Source organism: Meles meles, chromosome 6 (assembly GCF_922984935.1).
Source record: "Meles meles chromosome 6, mMelMel3.1 paternal haplotype, whole genome shotgun sequence".
Classification (NCBI taxonomy): Eukaryota; Metazoa; Chordata; class Mammalia; order Carnivora; family Mustelidae; genus Meles; species Meles meles.
The window spans coordinates 42,154,396-42,181,839 of record NC_060071.1 but is presented as its reverse complement, the minus strand read 5'-3'; the positions used below and the strand labels follow the sequence as shown (position 1 = coordinate 42,181,839).

The 27,444-nt window shown below is 47.5% G+C and overlaps 1 protein-coding gene and 1 pseudogene across 6 annotated transcripts in view; one reads left to right on the top strand and one right to left on the bottom strand.

Moving 5' to 3' along the window:
- CGNL1 (cingulin like 1) overlaps nt 1-27,444 on the bottom strand; it is a 158,832-nt gene that overhangs the window by 108,914 nt on the left and 22,474 nt on the right. For 3 of the 6 annotated variants that reach the window (XM_046009521.1, XM_046009525.1, XM_046009526.1), the window contains exon 1: nt 4,067-4,101. The exons of 1 other annotated variant lie outside the window; for it this stretch is intronic. The gene's annotated coding sequence lies outside the window, so the exon portion shown is untranslated. Of the gene's footprint in view, nt 1-3,858; nt 4,013-4,066; nt 4,102-4,994; nt 5,014-27,444 lie in introns of those variants that run through there. 2 more of the 6 variants (XM_046009524.1, XM_046009523.1) reach the window with 2 other exon arrangements.
- On the top strand, nt 16,334-16,986 carry LOC123944422 (annotated as a pseudogene).

Genomic DNA, 27,444 nt, shown 5'->3' with positions numbered 1-27,444 from the left:
GTAGCACAATTATCATATGAGCTCTCTGATATGAGGAATTTGAGAAGCAGTCCGGGGGCCTGATGGGGGGCAGGGAAGGAAAAAAATGAAACAAGATGGGATCGGGAGGGAAACAAACCATAAGAGACTCTTAATCTCACAAAACAAACTGAGGGTTGGGGGGAGTAGGGATAGGGTAGTTGGGTTATGGACATTGTGCTATGGTGAGTGCTGTGAAATGTGTAAGCCAGATGAATCACAGACCTGTACCCCTGGGGCAAATAATACATTATATGTTAATAAAGAATTAAAAAAAAAAAACCAAAAAAACCCTAAAGTAACAACCCAGCAGATTTCCACATGCATAAATGCAGGTTGTCTGTTAGTCATTCAATCTCACCCCCCAGCGACTGATGGTACCACGAGTCAGATAAACTCTGGATGGGTGACAAGGGAAGGGGGACTATCCCAGGGCCCAAAGTCACGCCAAACAGGCTGCGTCTTGCTCTCACCGGTTACTCGGGTAACTGGAGAACGGAAAGTTCTTTGAGATAATCTGGGCATTTCTGAAGTCCTTTCCCCCCTTTTCCCTTCCTGAAGCACTCCCACGCCCCCTTCACCTCCAACTTCTACCCTCCGTCTTCTGCCCCAGTCTCCCTGTGGCTGAGCCCGTGAGCATGAGAGCCTCAACTTACATCTGGAAGCTGCTATGGTGTGAATGCTTGTATCTCCCTCCACCTTCCCAAATTCATGTTGAATTCCTAACCACCAAAGATGGTGGTATTCGGAGGTGGAGCCCCTGGGAGGTGCTTAGGCTCTCCGGAATGGGATTAGTGTTCTTTTAAAAGAGACCCCAGAAAATCCCCTAGCCCTTTCCACCTCGTGAGGACCCAGCAAGGAGGCATCAGCCCTGAACCAGGAAGAGGGCCCTCACCAGAAGGGCACATGCAGGCACCTCGATCTTGGACTTCCAAAATTGTGAGGAATCCACTTCTGTGGTTTATAAAAAACCCAGTCTCTGGGTCAGAGCAGCCTGAAGGGTCGGCGGCAGAAATGAACAGGATATAAACAAACGCATAGATTCACATGAAATGGGTGGGGAATCAACACTCACAGCTCCTTTCAAAGCAAAGAATTTATCTCCTCTTGGGTCTCATTTCTCAAGTGCAGAATCCACCCCCCTCTCCAGTCTCGAGGGGCCAGAGCAAAAATCAGAACAGGGAGCTTTTCTGCCTGCTCACCTTCGTAACCCCAGCCCCGGCATGGGTGGGGAAAGGTCGTCAACTCCGCTGTCTTTGTTTTATGCAGAAACACAGAAATATCATCACTTTATGCAGATGTCTCGGGTACGGAAGTTTCACAATTCAGGATGCTCTTTAATAATTAGACATTGAAGCAGTCACCAGAAACAGAAGGTTCCATTACGTAAATAAACAAAAGTAATGCTTTTTTAGCCTTTTGGGGTTTGTCAGTATATTCTTTGGTATTCATAAGAATACGGGTATTTTTAATTTCACTCTCTTGAAAGCATGCTAAAAGAGCCCACTCAGACCCACACTCTCTTTATTGTGTTAAAAATACCTTTGCACAAGCAGTTTGCGATGTTGAAACCTATTCCTAGGTGTCCCTAGTTTAGTCTTTTGCAAGCTTATATCAGTACATGTCTTTAAAGAAAAAATTCCCAAAGACCCTTGGTGTTAACCTAACGTATGAATATAAAACTTTTATCATTCTTTTTTTTTTTAAGATTTTGTTTATTTATTTGATAGACGGAGATCACAAGTAGGCAGAGAAGCAGGCAGAAAGAGAGGAGGAAGCAGGCTCCCCGCTGAGCAGAGAACGCGATGATGCGGGGCTCCATCCCAGGACCCTGGGATCATGACCTGAGCTGAAGGCAGAGGCTTTAACCCACTGAGCCACCCAGACCCCCAAAACTTTTATCATTCTTATGATAGCATACAGTCAAACCAAATCTGTACATTAAACAAAATATGTTTAAGAAGCCAATACAATTCAAACTCACAACACAAATTTAATACCGAGGATAAAGTTCGTTTTGCTGAAACTGAATCACCATATATTGTGTGAGCAAGACAGTGACCCTACAGTCCAGGCAGGTCCTCCTGGTCTCACTGCGCATGCGTCACCTTGTACAAGCCTCAGTGCCCTTTCTTTATTCAAACGACTGTGTAAACCTTCCTTTGGGCCACCTGCCACAAAATTACTAGGTCTTCCTGTGGTGCAACAGCCTCATTTACGTGCCCACCGTATCTCGGTTTCTCTTCCGATAGGTCATGATAATTAAAATACGCTAATAATACCTGAAACCCAGCCCTTGTAAACGTAGCCATTGGAACTGAGTGTTGGTATTCACAGGTGACCTGGTCACTGAGGATATGCTGACCCTAACCTTCTGTTTAGTCACACCCAAGTTCTCACGGACAGCCTCTCTCTGGGCTAGGCTAAGCCCCCTTCCACCCCAGAACTTCAAACAAGTAACTCAAACAGTGACAAGTGCTGTGAAGAAAATGAGGCAGGGCAAGGAGAGAACAAGGTCGTGGTGAAGACCGGTCTTGGCTACCGTGGTCCAGGAAGGCTTCTCTGAGAGGGGAAGAGTTGACTGCAAGTCTAGGAGGAGGCCTTTGCAAGCTGCGTGAGTGCCAGCCAGGTAGACAGAACAGCAAGTCTAGAGTTTCCAAGAACGGGATGTCCTATAGGAGTTGGAAAATTGGCAATAAAGTCAACTCGGCCAGAACAAATTGAGAGGGGAGGAGGAAAGGTGTCGGGGAGGTCAGAGAAGTGGGCAGGAGCCAATTATGGGGCTGTGTGGGCATCCAAGAGGGCTCTGGGTCTCATCCCAAGTCAGGTGGTGGGACACCGATACCAACATGAGTCAAATGTTCGTGAAAGCCAGGGGCTGGTGAGCTCCCCTAGGAGGTAACGCAGATGGAGAGGCTGAGGACAGAGCCCCAGGCACTTGCTGCGTAGTGTGCTCCTAGACCAGAGTCACAGCAACCCCTGGGAGCCCCACGCAGACCCAGCGAATCATGATGGGCATTTAAGGAGAGCCAAGGCTGCAACACTGAGAAGAGAAGGAACAGATGGATGCCAGAGAAGGGAGAGCCAGGGGAAGGGAGAAAACCAGGGAGTGTGGTGGCCTACAAGCCTGCAGAAGCTAGTGTTTCAAAAAGGAGGGAGGGTCCTTGAGCCAAACACTGCTACTAAGCCGATGAAGACTAGGGAGCAATGCCGTTTTAAGCAGCATGGAGATCAAAAGTGACCTTGGTGAGAACTCTCTCACTGACTAGAAAGGCAGGGAAACCTGACCACAGCCGGCAGCAGCAGAACCGAGCCAAGACAACTCTTTCAAGGAATGTCAATGATCATAGAAACGAAAACACAAAAATACAGGCAGTCTTGGAAAAAATTAGATGCCTCCCTTGCCCAGCCCACTCCCCAATGCAACTGCAGCCTGGGGGGCGCCAATGAAACGCAAAACTTGGTATTCACGCTCAAAAAATCCTGAGCCAGACCTTCCCTAATTTTATGGAATATTACTTCTCTTCCTCCCTCTGGCAGTTGCCTGTTGTCCTGGTTGTGGCTGAACCTCCAAGGCTGCGCCAAGAGCAGCTGAAGAGGTACGGTCTGCATTTAATTTAGACCAACGGTAGAAGCCCATGGAAATACCTTTGCATCTTGGGAATGCCAGAAAAGACAGAAATAAATCCAACCTAGAAGAACCCAGAGGGAAAGAAATCACTACTTTTCCCTCTCCTCTACAAAACCCCTTGACTTATCTCTGCCCATGCCCAAGCAGAGAAGAACCTACTAGAATCATGTTCTGAAGGTAAAAAGGCTTTCAGAGACCATGTAACATACCCCTGACTTCCGTTAGATGAACCACTTTAAAAACTCCTTAGTTCTCAGCTTTTAGACCCAAACAGCTGCTCTGGGATCCATCCCCACGTCCATTACCACTTCTCCCACGCCGGTAACACAGGAGCAGCAATTTCAGCTTCCTTTCCTCTGCCTGCCCCCCAGTATTGACGTTAGTCCCTCATCTCTGTCTCACTGTCCCGCAACTCACCCTCACCCCGCGGGGGCCCTCCTTGCGTTCACAAGAATGACAATAATGTAATTAACTCTTAAACACTCACACTGTGCACCAAGTACTCTTCTAAATGCTCCTATACTAAACATTAACCTTCTGAACTGTCATGTCCCAAACTAACCTCTGGACATTAGCCGAATGTTGAACATTAACACACACACTTTAATTCGGGTGGGTCAGTGATGACCGTATAGAAAAATACCACAAAAAGGGAACGTACTTAAAGGTCTCCTTTTTCTCCTAGGGGCTCAATTTAGAAAGGTTTTGTAATAAAACCCAAAGTATAATTTGTTTTCCTGGCTGGCTCTCCCCAGCTGGAACCTTCTCTGAGTCATCGTGGTGGAAATCATGGTGTGAAGTTATGGCGAATTCACTCTGTACACTTTGACTGTCCTGAGGGTGGCAGGAAGCAGACATTCCTATCAACACAGGTGCCAAGTTGTGAAATGAAACAGGCAATAAAAAGTAAATAACTTTTTTTGAACCCTAGACATGAAAAGGATCACTATAAAGGAAAGAGAAAAAACGAAGAGGAAAAAGGAAGAAACACAAAAGGAAAACAATGAAAGGAAGTCCCTCCCTGGCAGTTAAGAGCTGTTGTTTTTTTTAAAAATCGCCCATCTGTAAGAGCGGAGGGCCATCGTACATTTCTCTGGAGCGTCAGGTACATTTCTCTGGAGCATCAGGCTTGCCGTTATTTCCTATGCCAGTGACAGTTCCTGTGGTTTCTGCTTCCACGGTGTGAGCAGACAGCTGTAAGGCAAAGACATGATGATCTTCTAAAGAAGCTAAAGACACTTCACAATAAAAGTAGAAACGTGGAGAACTCACAGCAGCATCCCAGAGAAAAATCAGCCTCGAGGAAGCCTCAGTCTTTAATGAGGAAATTTTATCAATTACTCACATCCATGTTGCAAAGTTAGGGTTCACCAAGCACTTCCAAGCTCATGATCTCGGGCAGGACAGCAGCACGTGATGCTGTCTGGCTGGCCACAGTGAAGAGCTGGGACTCGAGTCCAGCTCAGAGCCCCTGGAGAGTGTGCCCTCTGATCCTTCTCAGTGTGCTTCCTGCTTCCAAAACCAGGCCCTCCCGTTCTCTTGTGGGCTCGGTATGCTTGGAGTACGGGGTTATGTTTTTCTCCAACTAAGTGATTATAATCTCTCCACTGAGCAGCATTCCCTTGACCCCAGTGCTTATTTTTTGCCAAAAGTGTCCCATCATAGCATCAGACAATTGAAATAGAGGCTTTATCCTGGAGATTTCATATGTAAATGGACCTAGACCCATCTCTTACCCCAGATCACTGGTGGAAAGGGAGGTCCTTTCTTGTTTAGAGGTAGAAAGGGAATCAGTGATTTGGTTTAAGAAAGGGTCCCTCTTGGGGCGCCTGGGTGGCTCAGTGGGTTAAGCCGCTGCCTTCGGCTCAGGTCATGATCTCAGGATCCTGGGATCGAGTCCCGCATCGGGCTCTCTGCTCAGCGGAGAGCCTGCTTCCCTTCCTCTCTCTCTGCCTGCCTCTCTTGTGATTTCTCTCTGTCAAATAAATAAAATCTTTACAAAACAAAAAAAAAACCTTGCTTTTAAAAAAAAAAAAAAGGGTCCCTCAACAGTGCAGGGGTGCCTACCTTTCTTCTAGAGAGTGGGGCATTAGCCTGCTCACCACAAAACACTGCAGGCTGAGTGGATGAAACAACAGAAATTTATCTCTCATGGTTCTGGAGGCTGGGAAGTCCAAGATCAAGGTACTGACCAATTCCGTTCCTGATGAGAGCTCTCTTCCTGGAGGATGGCAGACCTCTCATTGGGTCAGTACAGGGCCCCTCCTCAGTGCCCGTGCGGGGAGAGAGATCGCTCTCTCCCTCTTCTTCCAAAACCACCAATCCCACTGAGAGGGCCCCACCCTTATGACCTAACTTAATCTAACCCTAATTACTTCCCAAAGGCCCCATCTCCAAAAACCATCACATCTAGGGTTAGGACTTGACATCTGCATTTGAAGGGAACACAAACACTTAGTTCCTGGCAAATGGGTAGGAACAAAGGGAAGCAGAGGGAGAAAAGATTATGAGAATCCTGTCACCCAGTGGCAAGGAACCCCCACATATTTGGGAGATATAGTTAAACATCCCCAAGTTTTTTCTAACTCTGTTCCCTGACAACTGAGTCTTCATCTCCCCATTTCTCTCTGCTAGAGAGCCATCAGACTGAATCTATCTGTATTACAAATGTATGAAACAACTTCACAGAAGGGGGTAAGGAGAAAAGGAAATGATCTAAGTAACTCTAGAAATGAGTGGAGCCCAAAAGCAAAAGGAACTATACACAGGTATTTCAGGGTAGTTGATAAAGTTGTTTCCCAAGAGGAATGGGTCAACAATGCTGAAACCACTATACGTGTATACTGGGACTGGATAAACAGTTAAGTCAATGGATGGCAGATGGTGAGGGTCTTATTTCTCCCTGTTGGGGAGTAGAAGGCTACAGATTTGCAAGGGAAGAAGGCTAGAATGATCTTGTAATAGTGGATTCCACTTGAAGACACCAGTGTGATCTCGTTTAGCTCAATATCGATACAGATAGTTACATATTTATAAATACAGTATATACATGTTTTTCCTTGCTCTGTCAGTCAAGACGGCTTAGGAGCAACAATACTGCAGTAGCGGGGCGCCTGGGTGGCTCAGTGGGTTAAAGCCTCTGCCTTCGGCTCAGGTCATGATCCCAGGGTCCTGGGATCAAGCCCCACATCGGGCTCTCTGCTCAATGGGGGGCCTGCTTCCTCACCTCTCTGCCTACTTGTGATCTCTGTCAGTCAAATAAATAAATAAAATCTTTAAAATAAATAAATAAATAAAAGCCTCAACTACCAAAGCATTCCATTCATACTTCTAATAATAGACTTATTTAAAAAAAAAATTACTGCAGTAGCAATGCACACACCTAGCACCCAGATCTTGGTTTAGAACACTAATAGATGATCTCGTAAAAGGAACCAGGGCTCCTTGAAGAAATGGCCACTTCCAGGACTGGGGCAGGAAACATACATGAGAGCCTGGAGCATCTTGTAGTGCCAGGACATAAGTAAGGGCTTTAATTGGGGGGAAGTGGGGGAGGAACCATGAGAAACTGTGGACTCTGAGAAACAAACTGAGGGTTTTGGGGGGGAGGGTGCTGGGTAAGCCTGGTGGTGGTATTAAGGAGGGCACGTATTGCATGGAGCACTGGGTGTGGTGCATAAACAATGAACCTTGGAACACTGAAAAAAATTAAATTAAATTAAAGTGCTCTAAAAATTTTTTTAATAATTTTTTTTTAAAGCCCGCAATGCCTATAATAACGGAGATATATGTAAGAGATATGGGGTTTCCAATGGCTGAAGCTGAAATACTTTGAGGAACAAATAAACAACTATCAAAACCCAAAATATAAAAATAAATACCTATGAGTACAGGCTGATATATGCAAATGATTAAATAAATGCATAAATAGAGCAAGAGGAACAAATCTCCCATGCAGAAGAGATTTCCAAATAACTGACTGAGACAATCGCCTTAAAGAAGGAGAAGGGAACTCCTCACTCCCTGAGCACAGGCTGCACACAGTGACTTCCTTCCAGAGAGGACAGGATGGAAAGAAGAAAAAAGAACTTTGCAATGGAGAAACCTGACAACACAACCTCAGCCAGGTCCCCACGTCATCAAGGTCCACCTCAGCCCTGATAAGTCATCCTGACAGTATGTGCTGTGAGGAAAATGGCACTTTACCTCCATCATCTTCCTCACCAGGCCCCTACCCCCGTGTAATCAGGAGAAAAGCAAATGGTGAACAGCAGTAGAGGGGCATCCTATGAAATACCTGGCCAGTCCTCCCCAAAACTGTCACCATTATCAGAAACAATAGTCCTGGGGCATCTGAGTGGCTCATTCAGTTAAGCATCTGCCTTCAGCTCAGGTCATGATCCCAGAGTCCTGGGATCGAGTCCCGCACTCAACGGGAAGCCTGCTTCTCCCTCTCCCACTCCCCTGTTTGTGTTCCCTCTCCCGCTGTGTCTTTCTCTGTCAAATAAATTAATAAAATCTTGAAAGAAAGAAAGAAAGAAAGAAAGAAAGAAAGAAAGACTGGTGGATTAGTCATCCCAGAAACTATCTCAGCCCCGAGAAGCCTAAGGAGACAGGACAGCTACCTGGAACGCGGTATCCTAGATGAGATCTCAGAACAGAAAAAGGACATTAGATAAAAACTAAGCAAATCTTTTAAAAGGATGGGCTGTAACTAATAATAATTTATCAGTATTTGTTTCTTAATTGTGATAAACCAAATGTATTATGTCAATAGAGGAAAGTGGATGGACAGTCTATGAAAACTCTCTATACTCTCATCACAATTTTTTTATGAATCTAAAACCATTCTAAAATAAAAAGTTGTTGGTTTGTTTGTTGGGTTTTTTTTTTCAAGTAACATTAAAAAAGAAACCACCAGGCAGTCCAACCCACTGCTATGGTCCTTGTGGTCGCTCCAGAGCCAACACGTGTAATTCCTGATCATCTCCCACCTCGGGCCTGTAGGAGGTCAGAACACAGATACTCGTGTCCTTGACCACATCACCAGGCATACCTCCCTGGTGAGGTCTCAAAGCTCTACTCCTGGATGGTACCTCTGCCAGGAAAAGACAGGGTAAATAGTTCACCAGAACCCTGTGAGCACAGAGCATCCCATCACAGGGACGTGGAGAGAAACCCAGCAAGGTCCTGAGCTGAAAGGCTGCACAAAGTCTGTCTCCCACAAGACAGAGGGGAGCTAAATGACTAAAAACTTGCCAACTGCATAAGGGAGAACGCGCACGTGGAGGGCTGGGCACACACAGAAACTATACCTTGCGGGTGAAGGCAGCATGGGGCAGAGTTCAAATGGGCCGTCAAACCAAACTCATTCCCCAGTGTTGCTTATGGACGACGGAACTCAGCCTCCTTCCTCCTCCATCTCAGAGCCAAAGAGCACGCTTCTCCTTAGAGAGAAACGTTGATTGGATGAAAAACGGAAGAGCTGAGTGAGTCACAGAACAGGAGAAATCAAACAGGAGAAGATAGAGAAATAGGGATCCAGAGCAAGAAAGAAGTAGTGAAAAATGAGAGATAAGAGGGAAGCATGTTCCCAGACTAGGATATTAATTAAAGTTGCTTGATAGCCTGGTCCGTGTTTCCTGTCACTGTGACAGGAAACGCAGACCAGGGTATCATTTGGGCTGACCAGAAGGAGTGGCCAAGTTAAAACCCCATTTAAAACATTCCTTAATAAGCACCTGAGGACTCAGCTGCCCTGAGTCTCCTTACCTCCCCAGCAGAGCTCTTCACCGCTGCTCCTCTCCTATAAGCGCTTGTGCCTCTGACAGCGTCCCCAAGGTCTCAGACACTTTGGACTGTCCCCTGCTGGAACCCAGGCTATCACCACCCTGCTATGATCCGGACCCAGGGCTGCCAAAGCCCTACACCACGCAGTCGAAGACCATGTCTGCCACACGGTGACACAGAACCAACCCCAAGGTCCACCAGACACCCAGGCAACATCTCCCTAGACTCTCGCCCAGCTTCCTCCACAGCAGGTGTATTTTCTTTTTTCTTAAAGATTTTATTTATTTATTTGACAGAGAGAGAGAGATCACAAGTAGGCAGAGAGGCAGGCAGAGAGAGAGGAGGAAACAGGCTCTCTGCTCTGCAGATGTGGGGCTCGATCCCAGGACCCTGGGACCATGACCTGAGCCGAAGGCAGAGGCATTAACCCACTGAGCCACCCAGGTGCCCCGCAGGTGTATTTTCTTGTTTTAAATTAATATCTGTCTTCTCTGTCAGACTGCAAGTTCCATGAGAACAGGGGCTGTATTGGGATCTTCTCACCATTTTACCCCCAGTACCCTACAGCTTGCCAGACAGTATGTTTGTGAATTGACTAACTGATTGAATGAATGACTCAAGGAATGGAGACTCCTTCCCTCACACCCAGTCTGAGACCTCCAGAAGGAAAAAAAGTACATTTCCATTCTGATGCCTAGAGCAGAGTCTGACCTTGGAATCAGCCTACCCGTAGAAATGGTAGTATAAATAGAGATTAGGTGTCTAGTGCTTTTAAACACACCAGGTACGTAATTAAGAGTACAGTAATAAATAATTCCGATCCCTCACTTGAACATTTACCAAGAAGGGAGCACTGAGCTGAGCAGTCCAATACATTGTTCAGCAACCCTGCCAGGAATCCATTTGCAGGTGAGGCAACTGAGGCTCCCAGGGGTTGAATCACTCCCCCAAGGTCCCCCAGATAGCTGTGGCAGAGCCAGAGGTCACCAAGGCCAGTCCAACTCCCATATGGCAAGGAGGCTGCATTAAGAGCAGGGAAGGGAGGGCAAGGGTACAGGGGATGCTGACTTAGGGAAAAGGGAAAGCAGAATGCAAAGTGCAGTCTGGCATTCTAAGAGGAAGAAAATTCTCGACAACTTTAAAGAGGTGGTGAGCCATGATTCCATCAACCCTGGGAATAGAGTGTCTCCCGCCCCCATGAGAGAGACTGGGTGGGTCACGACCGTGGGAAGGGGGGACGGGTTTCCACCCCAACACGCAGAGAGCTGGATGCTGCCACTCCCATACTTAACAAACTGGAAAAGGGCTGGCGATTAAATGAGTTCCTCAGTGTGGAAGCACTTTTTCAACCATACAACACTGAAGAAAAAGGAGGCATCAAAGCCATATTTCTGTGGGTCTTTCTCTTCCTTTAACAAACCTCTGGTTTTGGAGACTATGAACACGTGGCAATCGTTCAGTCCTACAAAGCAGGTGGACACAGCACACAGAGGCTCTCGAGCAGATTCAAGTTCGGTGAAAGAACACTTAGGGAAGGAAGAAGTGGCCCTCTCGAGGCCCACACCGGGCTCCCTGGGAGAAAATCCTGAGGGACTGGTCTTACTCCTTTTCTGGCAGGGCTGTAAGCGGGGAGGCCAAGAACTATGATCGAGCAGCTGAATTTCTGAAAGATGCCTCCGGGTCTCTCTTGGGGTCTTCGGTTCCACAGACATTTACCACGAACTCACCCCACAGAGGGAGCACGCCGGGCCCGGAGGCGGACAACAACGGGGAAGGCAGGGGGTGGGAAGGCAGGAACAACCCACATTGTGTCCAGCATGGGCACAAGGGGCAGGTGGGGAGCTCCCTACTGCAGGAGGGCGGGCGGCGTGGGGAAGCCTTGAAGGCAAGAAGGCCCTTGCAACTGAGTGGCTTAGGACAGCACACATGTATTTGTACCGTAAATGGAGGTCAGCTGTCTCACTCGGCTCACATCTACACGTCATAAGTGCTGCCTTCTTTCTGGAGGCTTTAGGGGAACATCCGTTCCCTAGCCTTTTCCAGCTTCCAATTTTTTTTTAAATTTTATTTATTTATTTGAGAGAGAGAGCGCGCGCGCGCATGAAGGTCAGAGGGAGAAGCAGACTCCCCATGGAGCTGGGAGCCAGAAGTGGGACTCGATCCCGATACTCCAGGTCATGACCCGAGCCAAAGGCAGCTGCTCAACCAACAGAGACACCCAGGTGCCCCTTTTCCAGCTTCTAGAAGCCGGCCGCACTGCTTAGCTCTTTGGGCCCTTCCTCCAGCTTCAAAGTCAGCTCATTAGCCTTTTCTGACTCTGCCTCTCCTCTGACATCTCCTCTCCTCCCTCCCGCCCTCATGAGAACCTGCGATGACACTGGGTGTACCGGGATAATCAAGAGAATCTCCCCATCTCAAGGTCCTTATTTTCATCCCATCCCTTTTGCCATGAAAGGTGACATACTCACAGGTTCCAGAACTAAATGTGGGTATCTTGGGAGGGGGCATTACTCAGCCTGCCACGTAAGTTAGTGGACAGGGGAAAATTAGCTTCCAGGAAAGAAAAAAAGAAATAAAATGTTCAGAAAGCAGCAGGGATGAGAAGAAATCTTTTTTCAGCTTCCCCAGTTTTTATTTCCTGAGGCTGTTCTCTCCTGCTCTTGGGGTCCTTAAGATACCACTCATCTGTTCTGCCAGTTGCCCCAGAAGATTCTTCACTGTGCCCTGGCCCCAAACCATATACCCAGTAGGTGGTAGACATGAGATGCCCTGAACCGCTGGAACCATAGAAACCCAGGAAACACAGGCGATATGTTGACAGTTAAGGAGCCAAACAGACCAGCAGACTAGACGATGGGTCAGGCCGAACAAAATGAATTTAAACAGGGAGAATCAAAGGCCCCAAAGAAACCAACTGTTTGACTCCAGGATGGGTAAGACACAGAAGCAAATCTTGTTCTTTAGTAAAAAAAGAGCTGGGGGATCATAGCTGGCAACAAGTCCACTATGAGATAGATGGTTGTCCATGAAGACAATGATCTCTGGGAATTATACATCTAGATTCAGCAGGGCAAGTCAGTTAAACAAACTGTTGACTCCCTTCAGATCAAGAATAACTACCCCCAACTCTCTCAGAAGTATGTCTTTACACCCAAGCACACAGCTTCAGGGGAACATGCAAGGAGTGCCAAGGACGAAAGAGCCTCTCCTTAGCCAAAAGAGCCCTGCTAACAGGTGCTAACTTCCCGGTGAGTTAGGGAGCCCCCTTTACCTGGGGCTGGTTTGCGTGGCCAGGATGATTTCAGAACCGAGAAGCTAAAAGCAGGCCTTGGATGCGGAGAAGGAGAACAGGGCTGAGAACAGGAAAAACTGTCATCCAATATAAATACCAGGAGGGCCGCCATGTGAAAAGGGATTAAACTTGCTCTGCATGGCTCCAAAGGTTAGAACAAGGAACAATGACTAAATGTGCCAGGGACACAAATGCCAATTCAATCTAAGGCGGGGAAAATTCTCTAACAGTTAGAGATGCCTAAAGATAAAATAGGTTATTCTGGGAGACACAGTGAGTTCCCCGTCAGTGGAGGAAGACAAACAGCGTGGGGCTGCCCATTCATTCACAGGCTTGAAGGCGGGTTTGAGAAGGAATTCCAGTGTCAGTCCCTCAGAAAGGGAAGGTTCTTCCAAATCTGAGAGTCAATAATCTCATCTGTGTACTCAGTACTAACCATCCACTTACACGTACAGAGAAAACATCAAGATGATCCCACCAAAGAGAAGAAGCACAGCGGTAAGTAGAGCCGGGAAGTCTTTAGGACGGGAGAGGTAACAGAACCACCTCAGGGCCGAGTCTTCTCCAGATCTTATCCTGCACTTTGATCCGTACCAACACCGACTTGAAAATAAAAGTCCCCTGCATGGGGCGCCTGGGTGGCTCAGTGGGTTAAAGCCTCTGCCTTCGGCTCAGGTCATGATCTCAGGGTCCTGGGTTCGAACACCGCATCGGGCTCTCTGCTCAGCAGAGAGCCTGCTTCCCCCTTCTCTCTGCCTGCCTCTCTGCCTGCTTGTGATCTCTGTCTGTCAAATGAATAAATAAAATCTTTAAAAAAAAAAAAAAGTCCCCTGCATAGAGGGAAATGGTGGGAAGCTGCTCCTGCCTGTGGCCGGGAGTTCTGGACCACCCAACACCCACCCACCACATCCACCACAAAGCGGCTCCAGCCTGGACTGAAACTGAAGAATCACTTCGGGCACATCCGTGAAATCCAGCTGATCCCCAAACACTCATCGTCAGCCAGCTGCCCTCTTGGTGGAGGAAGGAAGTTGGAGGAAATACGGGGACATCACATAAAAGGCTGTGAACGTTAAAGGGCAATTGACGCTGAACACGGAAAAAATAGGAGCTTCGGTGGACTTTTCCAAGACACACTGGACACACCTGGTGAAGAGCGTCTGTCCTTGCAGGACTTGGGGAGAGCTAGAGCAGCAGCACGGAGACTCCTCTCAGAGAAGTACTGCGAGACACTAAGACACTCCATACAGAAGCAGAGTCGAGGGAGGGGGTAACCGGGTGACGGGCGTTGATGGGCGTTACGGAGGGCACGTGACGGGATGAGCACTGCGTGTTGCACGCAACTGATGAGTGCACGAACACTCCACCAAAAACTAATGAGGAGGGGCGCCTGGGTGGCTCAGTGGGTTAAGCCTCTGCCTTCGGCTCAGGTTGTGATCTCCGGATCCTGGGATCGAGTTCCGCGTCAGGCTCTCTGCTTCGCAGAGAGCCTGCTTCCCCCTCTCCTTCTGCCTGCCTCTCTGCCTACTTGTGATCTCTCTCTCTCTGTCAAATAAATAAATAATATCCTTAAAAAAAAAAAAAAACAACTAATGACGGACTATATGTTGGCTAATTGAACTTAAATTTAAAAAATAATAAAATAAAATAATAATGCAATTAATAAAAAAGAAGCCAAATCGAAGGCTAATTAAATCACCCACATAGAAGAAAAGAATGCAGACAAGGAGCGAGAGGTGCGCAGGACATGGCAGGGATGCCAGAAAAGCCCAACTATAAGCTCCCTGAGGACAAGGACGGCAGATGGGGTCTCGGCTTCCCAAACCACAGAGAGCACAGCTGGCGGAACCAAGACCATGGGACCGAATGCCCAGCCAGCAGGGAGCGAGGCCACAGGGGACAAAGACAGACTACAGACAGCGCAGGACTCTAGATGATGACTCGGAAACTGGCTCCTGTCAGAAAAACCTCTATCTCCAGATAAAGCACCTGCTTGTGGCCTGCTTCCATAATATTTTGACATGGAGAAAAACATTGCCAATGGCACCATCCAATGTGGTATAAATTTGACACACATATTAAATTTAATTTAAGTAAATTCCTTCAAAAGTCATTTTTTTTTAAAACGTGGTCTTTGTGGTACTGTGCTCATTTGTGTTCTCCAAGCCATTGTAGCTTATTTTCAGACTCTTGAACTAAAATACAAACCTACAGATGTCTTATCTTACTATTTTCTTTTTCTTATTCTTTTTTTTTTTTTTTTTAGATTCTACACGTTCATTTGTGAGAGAGAGCGCGCGCATAAGCAGGGGGAGTGGCAGACAGAGGGAAGAGGGAGAAGCAGGCTCCCAACTGAGCAGGGAGCCTAATGCAGGACCCAATCCCAGGACCCTGGGATCATGACCTGAGCTTAAGGCAGACGATTAAATACTGAGCCACCCAGGCACCCCTTATCTCATACTTTTCAAGTAAATCTGATTTTCTCCACTGAATCTGAAAAGACACAGCCATGATAAACTTCACTCTTAGTAAGAAAAGGACTGTACTTTATCTTTTTAGCAAAGGAGAAAAAAAAACTGAAGCCACACAGATGCATCACGTTTAGGGGCACCTGGTCGCTCAGTCGTCAAGTGTCTGCCTTCGGCTCAGGTCATGATCCTGGAGTCCTGGGATGGAGCCCTGCATCGGGCTCTCTGCTTGGGGAGCCTGCTTCTCCCTCTCCCAGTGCTGTTCTCCCTGCTTGTGCCTTCTCTCACTCTCTGTCAAGTGAATAAATAAAATATTTTTTAAAACTGCATCATGTTGGGGTGCCTGGGTGGCTCATTCATTAAGTGTCTGCCTTCAGCTCAGGGCATGATCCCAGGGTCCCGGGATCAAGCCCAGGCAGGAAGCCTGCTTCTCCCTCTCTCACTCCCCCTGTTTGTGTTCCCCCTCTCTCTGTGTCTCTGTCAAATAAATAAAATCTTTTTTAAAAATGCATCATGTTTAATACAAGAATGGAAGGTCATGCTCATAAGCCATGATAAAATTAGGGTGCAGAGGTTTAATATTTTGAAAAAGCAGCTTTACTAGGTTCTATTTATGGTTTCTCTAGAAGTTAACAAAGCTTTTTACAGGTGTTTAACAAATAATATAACAACAGATATATTTAGACTGTATTTATTTTTTCCTCTCTCTCTTTTAATCATTACGGAGCGGTCTCATATTCCAGCCCTCCCACCTCAAGGCACACCGTACACACACACACACACACACACACACACACACACACACACACAGACATTACAGTGTGAGATGAGATCAGAGAATGGAAGTGATGAGAAGGAGCCCATCCCCTTCCATCTACTGACCAAAAACCAGCTGCAGGGAGTAGAAGAGAAAGATGGCGGCTATCTGCCCAAAGGACCAAGTGCCATCTGGGTCATAAGCAGAAAGCCAGGGTTCCTGTCCAGTGGTGGTACAGACATGTCCCATACCAACAGAGGAAGACTGACAATTTCCAGAATGCCTACTACGGATCAGGCACTACTTAGGGCACTCTACGTAAGTTCACATTTAACCTTCCTAACATTCTTGTCAAATGGGAGAACTGGACTCCCAAGATGGCGGACCCACTGGGTTCCATCCTGAGCCCCACGGAGAAGCAACGCAGCCTCAGGGACCAGGAATCTCGGTGCAAGGCCTTAGAGCAGGCCACCACCTGGAGACATTACAGGAGCAAGAGAAACAACAAAGTGATGGAGAAAGAGCTGTCAGATTTCAACCAAGACGTGGGCCGATCAAGAAGTGTCAGCTAATGAACAAGACAGAGAGGAGCATTCTACACCATATGGTGGGAGGCACTGGCCTGACATTCTTCTCCTTTGGGAAAGACGATGAGTGTCACTATGTCACAATCTTCAAAAAGAAGTCTACACCCTCAGATGAAGAGCTGGACTCCTGCCATCGTGGGGAGGAGTGGGACCCACAGAAGGTGGAAGAGACACGGAAGCTAAAGAAGCTGGCCCAGAGGCAGCAAGAGGAGGCAGCCCAGCAGGGGCCCATGGTGGTGAGCCCTGCTCATGACTACAAGGACAAGTACAGCCACCTCACTGGCAAGGGGGCAGCCAAGGATGCACATGCTGCAGGTGGACAAGACCTACAGGTGCCCATGGCCAGCAAGAGGGATCCACGCTCCACTGAAGAGGCCATGAATGAGATCCGGGCCAAGAAGTGTCTGTGGCAGAGCAGGCAAGAGTTGCCACCTACCTCCTAGGCACCCTGGGTCCCTCGGACAGGTCAGGGGCCAGGGAGGGAGAAGGCTGCTGCTATTAGAACCTGTTCTGGGGCCCCACCTTGGCACTCCTAACAGCTGTCACTCAGGCTGGGGGAGATAGGTGTTTGCTTAGTCACTGTTGGAGCTTAGATATGGGTGTGGTATGGATGCTGGTGAGTACATGTGTGCACATGTGTGAATGTGAATGCACAGGTGGGTCTGTAACGTGCATTATTCCTTCTCCTTGCAATTTTCTTCCCCTTGGAGCTGGGATTATTTTACATTCAATAAACACTATTTGACAACATCCCGCCACCTCCAAAAAATTGGAAAACTGAACAAGGAGCTTCAGTAACTTGGACAAGGTCATAAGCTAACAGATGACAGAGCCTGGACTCTGAGTGCATCTGGTCCGTCCCGCTCCAAGTTCCTGTTTGACCTCTTCACTAGACCCATGCTACCTCCCAAGCACGCGGTCTTCACGCCACAAAGAGGGGAGCCCCCAACTAGGGCATGACTCCACTTCCCTGAAGCGGTGTACTCTTGCTAGTCAGAACCCCCCCACCTTCTGAACTAAAATACCTTTGGGGCTGATGGCTTGTGCCTTTAATCTTCCAGAACAGAAGGAATTATTGCCACCTGTCAAGGTGGTAAAGGGCAATGCCTTGATACAAGGCAGCATCCGGTGAAGATGCTCTATAGGGAACTTTCTGTTCCTAATTCTCTCCTAGTAGTTTTGTTCCTCAAACCAAACACCATCTTACTGGGACATCTCTACATGTTTCTCATAAGAAAAACAACTCCCTGGGTGGCTCAGTTGGTTGAAGGACTGGCTGAGACTCAGGTCATGATCCCGGAGTCCCGGGATCGAGACCCGCATCAGGCTCCCTGCTTAATGGGGAGTCTGCTTCTCCTTCTGACCCTACCCCTCTTGCACTCTGTCTCACTATCTCTCTCTCTCTCAAATAAATAAATAAAATCTTTTAAAAAAAGAAAGAAGAGAAAAAGAAAAACAGCTCCCCTGTTAGACTCAACTCAGAGCCGTGCTGACTCTTCTTGCAATACCTTCCAACTGTCTGAGAGCGCTAATGGTGCGGGGACCATTCTATCCTTTCTTAAAATTCCGGACTAAGCATGGGACATGGCACTAATGTCAACCCCGCCCCCCGCCCCCAGCAACCTGGAAGCATCCTAGATTCTTCCTCTCCCTTAGGTATCACGCCAGTTAGGGACTCCTTCTTGCTGACCTGCCTCCTAGAACATCTCAGCTGTTCTTCCCTGGTCCTGCGCTGGCATCCTCATTTGCCCCATTTCTCACCTGCGTGTCAGCAAAGGTTTCCTAAATTTTCTCTCAGCCAAAAACCCTCTTGTTTTCCTCCAACCCATTCTCTACATGACCCTGATCTCTTCAAGTGTGACCTTTTCAAATTTGTCCACTCATTTGTACTTCGGCTTACAAATTATTCAATGGCTTCTTCATTTACACTCAGGATGAACACACTCCTTGGTGTTTTTGTTTGTTTGTTTGTTTGTGTTTGTTTGTGTTTTTTTTTGCTCTCCTTAGCAAGGAGAGCAAGACCGAGTCCCTGACAATCTCGGAGCTACCTGAGATGCCCCCATGCAGGACTGAGGGTCTCCTTGGCTCCCACAAGCTTGCCTGGCAACCCCTATTCTTCACAGGCCTCACCTTCCCTGACTCCCCCCCACCCTTCCCCACATGTGTCCCGTCCACCCTTCCCCACATGTGTCCCAGTGCTGCTGGGTCCACTCACTGCGATCGCCCTCTCACTTCTCCACCTCCCCGTTACAGACTGCCAGCTCCTGGAGGGCAGGGCTGCCCTTGAGTCTGTACAGTGTTTGATTCCTAATGGCCCTCGGTGAATGCACACAGTGATCCGCAGCTGGGGGCTGAATGGCAATTTTGAGAGCATATCCCTCCTGAAGAAGTACACCCCACCTGTGCTGACTGGTCCAGGGAAAGGGCCTCCAGAAGACCAGCCCTGGGAAGACCGTCCAAACTTGGCTTTGGGGCTTGAATGTCTCCTTTCTGGAGAATCAGTTCTGCGAGCCTAAAGGATACGACTGGACAGTCCCCATTTGAGAAAAGAGACTTATCTTTCTTTATCTCTGAGTGGGGCACTCAAGACCAAGGTCTCTCTCGAAGCATATGAGTGCAGCTTATGAATGTATGTGTTCCCCATCCCTGACATTTGGGGCCCCAGGGAAACCCAGCTCTGTTTTCCCTTTAGCAAAATAAACACAGAGCAGGGTATGTTCTGTTCTCAGTTGCTTTGGAGAAACAACTACTTGGGATGAACTATTTTCTTTCTGAGTATCCCACCTGCTGTAAGATCTCAGCAGCACACACATTCTTAACCAGCCCACTTAACTGCCACCCCACCCTCACGGCTCCACGCCTTCTGAAGAAACGAAACAGAGTAAGAATACTTTCAGACACCTAACTCACTGTCAAAATCCCTCTTCTGACGGTGGAAATTTAGATATCCTCCAAAGGGACCGCTGTTTTCAGTAGCAAAAAGACTGCGCGTTACTTGAATGAGGTTTCTGATGAGAGCTCAGCCACACTAGGCCGACTTTTCACAATTATTTCCTTGAAGATGTTTTTGGGTGGTGAGACTAGAAGCCATTCAGAAAAGAGAACAGATGTGAATTTTTTTTTCTAAAAACAAAATATTTGCTCATATTTGCTTAAAATAAATAAATAAATAAATAATAGATCCCAGCGTTGGCAAAGTTAGAGCAAGTGAGTCAAGACCTCCCATAAACACTAACCTTAGCTCTTGCTGCCAAATATCTTAAAACTCCTCGTGTAGGGAGGAAGCCATTCTCGCAGCCCTCATCTTCAAACAGCAGGGCAAATGACAGGGCTCTCCCATCAGTAGTCAAATGATCCAACGGCTACCAATTCTACCTACCGTCAGAAAGACAGGAGGCCCAACCTTCCACGTGTCCTGCGAGCCGTCCAGGAATGAGACCGTGAATCCTAGTATCAGTACAGAAGCACCAAGTTGCTGTTTGGGAAGTAGTCAATCTTTTGATGTATAAATGAATGCAAGAAAGAGCACTGGCTTCAGACTGTCCTCAAGGCACCACGTACCAGTAACCAACCATCAGCCCAGTATGCACGTTAATAATCTTCTGGATTCACGCAGCACCTCCATGCGACTCTCTCACTGTGTTCTCATGTCCTAGTCAACATTTTAGGAGATGTTTGTAAAACCGGCCACCACCACCTGGTTTCCTGAGGTACTCACTCCAGGCCTGTTCCTCCCACCTTCAAGGCCCTGCCTTGGTCACTAAGCCCCTGTCACTTGGCAATGGCTGCAGAACAAGTCTGCAGGAAGTGCTGGGCTTTCTGCAATTCCACAGAGAGGTCTAGGCTGTCCACCTCCTTCCTTCTTGAAATCTTTCAGTGGCTTCCTACTGCCATCGCAACAAAAGCCTGAACATGACCTGCAAAATCCAGCGTGCTCTGCACCCACAACCCCACCACCTCTGGAGTACGCTCCCCTCGCCAATTCCCCTTGCTGTTCCCAGAACACTCTTAAGGGCCATGATGTCCCTGTCTCCTGTCTCCTTTTCCCAATGCTCTTCCCCCAGATAGCCACTCTCCTTCCCGCCTCAACTTCTTGTTGACCATCTCATAGAAAAGACCATCCCCATAAAGTAGTATTCTCCCCACCCCCCAACATCCTCACGACCCACCTTATCTCACCAGCTTGTCCTCCTGAACTCTTATCACCCACTGATAAGCCCTCATTTGTGTTTACTGGCTTCTCCTCCAGGGGATCTCCCCCACCTGAATAGAAGCTGCCAAGAGCAGGATCTTTGCTTTGCTCTCCCTTGCTCAGGCTACCACCAAATCTTCAGGGTTAATGTAGGGTCTGACACAAAGCTGTAAATAGGGCAGTTGCTAAGCATCTGTACTGAATGAATGAAAAGCATTTGTATTAAATGTAAAATGTGGCCCCACAGCGTTAAATAAGGCCAAGGCCTTCTAAGAGTTTTCAGGCCTTCTCAAAACCCTGGGGAAGGGGGCAGCATCTGGGTTGGGGAAGGGGAACGTGGAGGAAGCAGCGAAAGTCAGATTAATAAGCCACCTTCTCAGGGCACCTGGGTGGCTCAGTGGGTTAAAGCCTCTGCCTTTGGCTCAGATCATGATTTCAGGGTCCTGGGATTGAGCCCCGTATCCGGCTCTCTGCTCAGCGAGAGAGCTCTCTCTCTCTGCCTGCCTCTCTGCCTACTTGTGATCTATCTCCCTCTGTCAAATAAATAAATAAAAATCTTAAATAAATAAATAAGCTACTTCTCACCGTCCCCACACCCACCCCGCATTTCTTTTCCCCTCCCTACTAACTGAGCTCACCACTCACCCTTAAACAGAACAGAGCTGAAGACTGTCCATGACAGAGGAGAGAATGCTGCAGAAACAGAGCACCGTGACAGAGTCTGAATAGGAGGATTTTAGAAGGAGAAAGCCCTATCTGGGAGCAGGAAAAGCGAGGTCACATTTCCCAAATCAGAAGCAGGGCCAAATGGCCGCTGGAAGTCCGTGACACAGGGAAGTGTGATGTGCCAGCCTGGGTGCCAGAAAGAGGGTCCGCCCCAGAGACGGTGGAAGCAGTGGTACTGATGTTGCCGCTGACCCGGAGGTCAAGGGCTGGAGGAAGGGAAGAACAAAGCCCCAAACTTGGTAACTAACACCGATATAACACTTTACAGTTTGGAAAGCACCAACACCACATGACTTTACCGATGCGCATAAAAAGACCGGAAGGCGGGCTGCATCATTTACAGGTAAGGAAACTGAGGCCTTGTCTCAGATCACACAGCGAGCAAGCAGAGGTGGAAATCAGGGGGTCTCAGGGCTCTGAGGACTCTCAGCTCTTGTAACCCCTCAAATCCAGACCAACGGTCCTTGAGCCCCCTCTCAATGTGATTAACAGCATTTCATCCATGTTACCTAACGACTATTTATTCAAAAGCAGGATGCCCTTCCTGAATTCCTCCAGGGATTTATTCAATGACCTCTTGACTCCAAAGAAATCTGGTCTTCTCTAAGCCTTCTTCAGGTGCTTGAAACCTGAAGAAACCAGAGAGAAGTCAAACCCAGGCTCCTAAGACCACTGTCTCAGGTTCTGCAAGACCACAGCCAAGTGGTCAAAACAGCAGAATGTCTGAACGAAACTGCCACCAGAAGCACTTCTATGTGAAAATGCACCATCTGCAAAAACCTGCTGTAAGGGCCCAGATTTCCCCAGAAGTCCCTCAAAATATCATGACTGTAGCTCTCATAGAAACCTGGTCTCTGAAAATCTCAGACCGGTTCACTGGATTCATTAGAACTGCATTCTTTGGGGCGACTGGGTGGCTCAGTAGGTTAAAGCCTCTGCCTTCGGCTCAGGTCGTGATCTCAGGGTCCTGGAATCGAGCCCCGCATCGGGCTCTCTGCCTGCCTCTCTGCCTACTTGTGCTCTCTGTCTGTCAAATGAATAAAAAAATCATTAAAAAAAAAAAAGAGAGCCACATTCTTCACTTGAAAATACCGCATGTGCTATTAAAACTGAAAAACCCTTCGGGTTCAATGACGCAGCTGTTCAGCTTTTGTCACCAGCTGGTAGATGCGAAACTGAAAAGGAAAGAAGGGCATTTGCCCCAGAATTTCAAGAGGTCCAAAGCTGGGCCCCTCCAAACTGAGCTGGGAGGCATGTTGCAGAACTCCCAGGTTCTTCTGTGTCTGGCTGGTGAGGACGAGCAAACGGCCCCCCTAGAAAGCACTGGGAGGAAAGAGACATGTCTACCAGTCTCAACCAACACCTCAGACTGCATGGAAACAGCTGAGAAATCAAGGCTGATCGCAGAGCACTGGCCCAGGGTGCTCCCCGGGCACCAAACCCATCTCAGCTCTGGGTGCCAACCAAAACTGTAGGAGGCCCCCTTTCCTCAAGAGAAGCCTCAGAAAGGGAGTGGGTAGGTGTCTGGGCTCTGGGCTGTGCATCTCTTGTAAAAGGGCAGGAGGAACCCACGGCAGAAGAGAAAATGTCAGCCCCGGGGCAGAGAGGGCGCTCTCTCTAGACATGGGCACTAAACCTCATGGCCATGTTCTCAGGCTGTTTCTCTTCCTTCTGTGCCACCTCACTTTCATCTATGTAGACAGTATTTGCCTGCCTGCCTGCCTGCAGCCAGCCAGAGGTTGCCTTTCAGGGATTGCGTAGCGCTATAATTACTTCCAGGAGAAGCAAACACTCTTGAACCACTGAGGTTTGCCATGGAATTCACTTTTTCCCACAAAGGGGCATGGGTCTTCCTCTGGCCCCCGCTCTCAGTGGACCAACAATGGGGTCGGCCACCCAAATCAATGCAGCCAATGAAACCTGTTTTGAAAGAAACTCCTTGGTCTCGGTGAAGAGTTAATTCATCTCCCAGCTTTTGCTTTTTGTTCTAAGAGTTTGTTGTTGTTGTTGTTGTTGTTTTAACCCCATATTTCTTTGAAAGGAGCTTTACTGTTAAGGAAGAGTTTTAAACACATTCCCATTAGGCCATACTTGCAAAAACAGTATTATTTTCTTCACAGCAGAGTCTTGGCCTAAACGCTTCCAGGAAACCAGTGTGTTGTCCTGGGCTCTGAGGAGGGGCGTGTCAGCCTGGCCGACGAAGCTCCGTGTGAGTCAGGGGCAAGCTGGTCCGGCCAAGACCACCTCTGAGGTTGCCACTGAGAAGGCAGACCCCCTTGCCAGGAGCTGGCAATCAGGGCTCCTGAACAGTCACTTTCCAAAAGATCCCCTCACATCAAGTCCCTGGCAGGCACTGTGGAAATGTACAGCCTACAGATGATAGCCACAGATCCCATGGTGGCCTTTTCTGACATCATTTGAAAATCACCTCCCATTTCTTCAGTAGACTCAGAAAAATGAATCCTTGGATTTTCTTTTGAAATAACACATGCATGCAGTTGGAATTTCAAAGGCCTCTTATCCACAAACCCGTGAAAATATTTGAGCCTGTGGCACTACAGCCCTGCACAGAGGAGTGGGAACCCCCTTCTCGGTGGCTGGGACAGAGCAACCAAAAGGTCTCTATGAGTAATTTAATACGATGCAGGAAAGGCAAAGGCCAGAGGAGCTGGAGCCTTCCGTGCCACTGTGCATTGAACCTGCTAAATACTTACGAAGCTCCTACTCCGTGGCAGTCACCAAGAGATGCGGAGGCTTCCACACAGCAGGACCATCAGTTAGGGTAGGTTCAGCTGCTCATGACTGAAAACCCAAAATAATTTTTCTTAACTGGTAAGAAGTGAGGAGGTAAGCAGTCCAAGGGAGGTTTCGTGGCATCACGGCACGTGGTCATGAGGGAGTGGGGCTTCTCCTCCTTGGTGCTCCACATGCTTACAGCATGGCTTCCATCTCCATGATCCAAGATGACTAGTGCATTTCAGCCATTGTGTCCGTGTTCCAAACAGCAGGTAGGAAGACCGAGAAAAAGCAAAAGGATGCACTGTCTATACAAGTCAGTCTCTGGAACCTTCCCGTAAGCCCCACACAGAACACTTCACCTTTCACCTACTAAAGCTTATGTCCCTGGCCCCATAGCCAGGTGAAAGGGAGGCTGGGAAGCAGAATCTTTTGGCTTGGCACAGTACTACACCCTAGAAAAATATCGGGTTTTTTGGTTACCAAAGAAGAAGGAGAGGAGAGATACTGGATATAAAGCTGGCCGTCTTTGCCACAGAATGCATGAAAAGAAAATCTGAGGATGAAAAATTCTGGTGTCCTATTATGTTCAGAGAAGAGCTGATAGTAGAAAAAAAGAAGAGGTATTGAGGGATGAAGGCTCAAGTGATATTATCCCTCAGGGATGACTAAAATATTAAGTTGAAGATGCTTAATAAGACCAATTTTCTAGAACCCATTCACTTTGGATTGAATAGACTTCATGAGACATTAAAACTGATAAGGAAATTTCTTCAGCATTCTAGAACTGTGATGTCATCGGAATCACTTGGAAGCCTTTTTAACAAGTCCCCAAGACCCCTTTTGGAAATTCTAATGGATGGGTTAGAGTTGAGGCCTATTGTTCTGCACACCTTCAGGCACGCACACACCCACACGTGGGTAATTCTTCTGATGCGTAGTCTGATTCAAAAACAATGACTTCAGGGGCGCCTGGGTGGCTCAGTGGATTAAGCCTCTGCCTTCGGCTCAGGTCATGATCTCAGGGTCCTGGGATCGAGCCCCGCATCGGGCTCTCTGCTCAGCAGGGAGCCTGCTTTCCCCTCTCTCTCTGCCTGCCTCTCTGTCTACTTGTGATCTCTCTCTGTCAAATAAATAAATAAAATCTTTAAAAAAAAAAAAAAAAATGACTTCATCCAAACCCTCATTGAAAACATGGAAAATAAAAAAAGAGAATAATAAAACATGAGAAGACAATTTAAGACAGTCATGTGACTTGTCCCCAGTCCCTATCAGTGTCAGGCAGAACCAAGCGCAAGAATCTCCATCTCTTCACTCAAAATCCAGTCCTCTTTTACCTGAAGTCACCTCTTCAAGGAATGTGAATTTGGGCCTCCAGACAGCTGGATACAAATAATCCAGCCATCTATCTGGTCAGCCTACCCAGGTCTTCTGGCTGAAGGGTCACAGCTTCCAAGCTAAATCCAATTTCCATCTAAATCATCCTTACCCGGCCACCAGCAGACATGGCACAACCAACCGTCTGCCGGAATCCCTACCCCTGCGGTCAGACCCAACACCTTCAGAACCACGTGCCGCCATGCATGCCCTCTGATCAGGGGAGACACGGAGTGATTTAAAAAGGGATATGTGGACAAGTGTGTGTGCATGGATGTGTCTATATATTTGCATGCACATCTCTCTTCTCCGAGATATCAAAGACCCAGGGGAAGAAGGCTCAAGGGGTTACCCAGGATAGAGGACAGAGGCTGGAAATGACAGAGGCTGGAAATGATCCATGTTTCAGTCAGCATCTAAACACGATCTCTTCCTGTGTTGGGGAGTTCCCCATGTACGCAGAAGAGCTGAAGAGAGGCAAAGTCCACCACCAGCTGGTAAGAACGGAAAGGCCAAAATCTCATCACTGCCCCCATGAGGCAGGCCTGTGTCCCCAGGGCAGCGTGGCCCAGGCAGCAGGCGGGCCCACTCGGAGCATGGCTATGGCCCTACCTCCACCGCTTCCCGAAGTCCCAGACCATTTCTACAGGCTGGTTCTCACCTGCCCAGCAATTCTGTGAGCCTTACAATATCTTAGATCTACAAGGCCTACTTTCTATCACTAAGTGTTGACCCGTGATTGATGTCCTCATGGAAACAGGGAGGTCTCGTTCCCCAGAGGTTATCCATTTCAGGGTTAAGTGGATAACCTGAAATGGTGAGAAGGGAGGTGGGATTTAGGAAGACCCTTGGGCCAGGCTACAAAGAGCCACATGCAGAGACATGAGTGCACAGGAGGGATTTGCTTCTGGTGGGAAACTAGGGCTTCCCTTGGAGTCTTCTCTTTCTTCCATTCCTCCCTTCTCCTTTTCCTGACTCTGCCTGCCTCTCTTGTTGACAGAGAGGTATACATTTCTCCTCTTTCTTCCTCTACATCCAAGAAATCAAGGTCTCCCTTTTTGACTAAAAACTGAAACTCAAAAATACCTCATCTGACACTTCTGACTCACAATTTGTGCTTTGAAAACACCAGGAAACATGCAGAAACAGCCTTTGATGAGGGTGGAAGAAAAACAAGGGCCAACTGGTACATTTACAGCAGATAATACCAAATTTTAAATGTATACATCATCTGATCCAGCAATTCTACTTCTAGTAATTCGCCCTAGGCAGAAGAATGATATGAATACAATCCTAAATGTATAAATATTTGTATACAAAGTATTTATAACATCTCAAATGTCCATTAATTGGAAGTGGGCTAAATTTATATATATCCACATTGCAGAATACCAGAAAGCTATTTAAAAAAAGTTATAGGAGCACCTGGGTGGCTCAGTTGGTTAAGCAAGCATCCAACTCTTGATCTCAGGGTCATGAGTTTGAGCCCAGCATTGGGCTCCACGGACAGTGCCCCCTAAAATTTAAGCTTAAAACTTAAAAAAAAAGTTATATAAACAACCACAGAAAGTATCAAGATACATTCTTTTAAAAAGCTATCAGAATAATATACTTAGTTTTAGAGTAGCCCTGTTTCTGTAAAATAAGATATGTTTATAAAGTTACATAAAAATCTAAAAAAAGTTTACCAAATTCTTCAAGAGTTGTTATACCCAGAGGTGATAAAATAGGGGATTTTGAATTTAAATCACACATTTCTGTAGCACTTCCATTTTGGTTACAAACAAGTTATTATTTTTGTAACAAACAAAAAATAAATAGAAGCAGCAATGGCTTTTGAGCATGCAGAACAGTGATGCTGGGAAGTCAC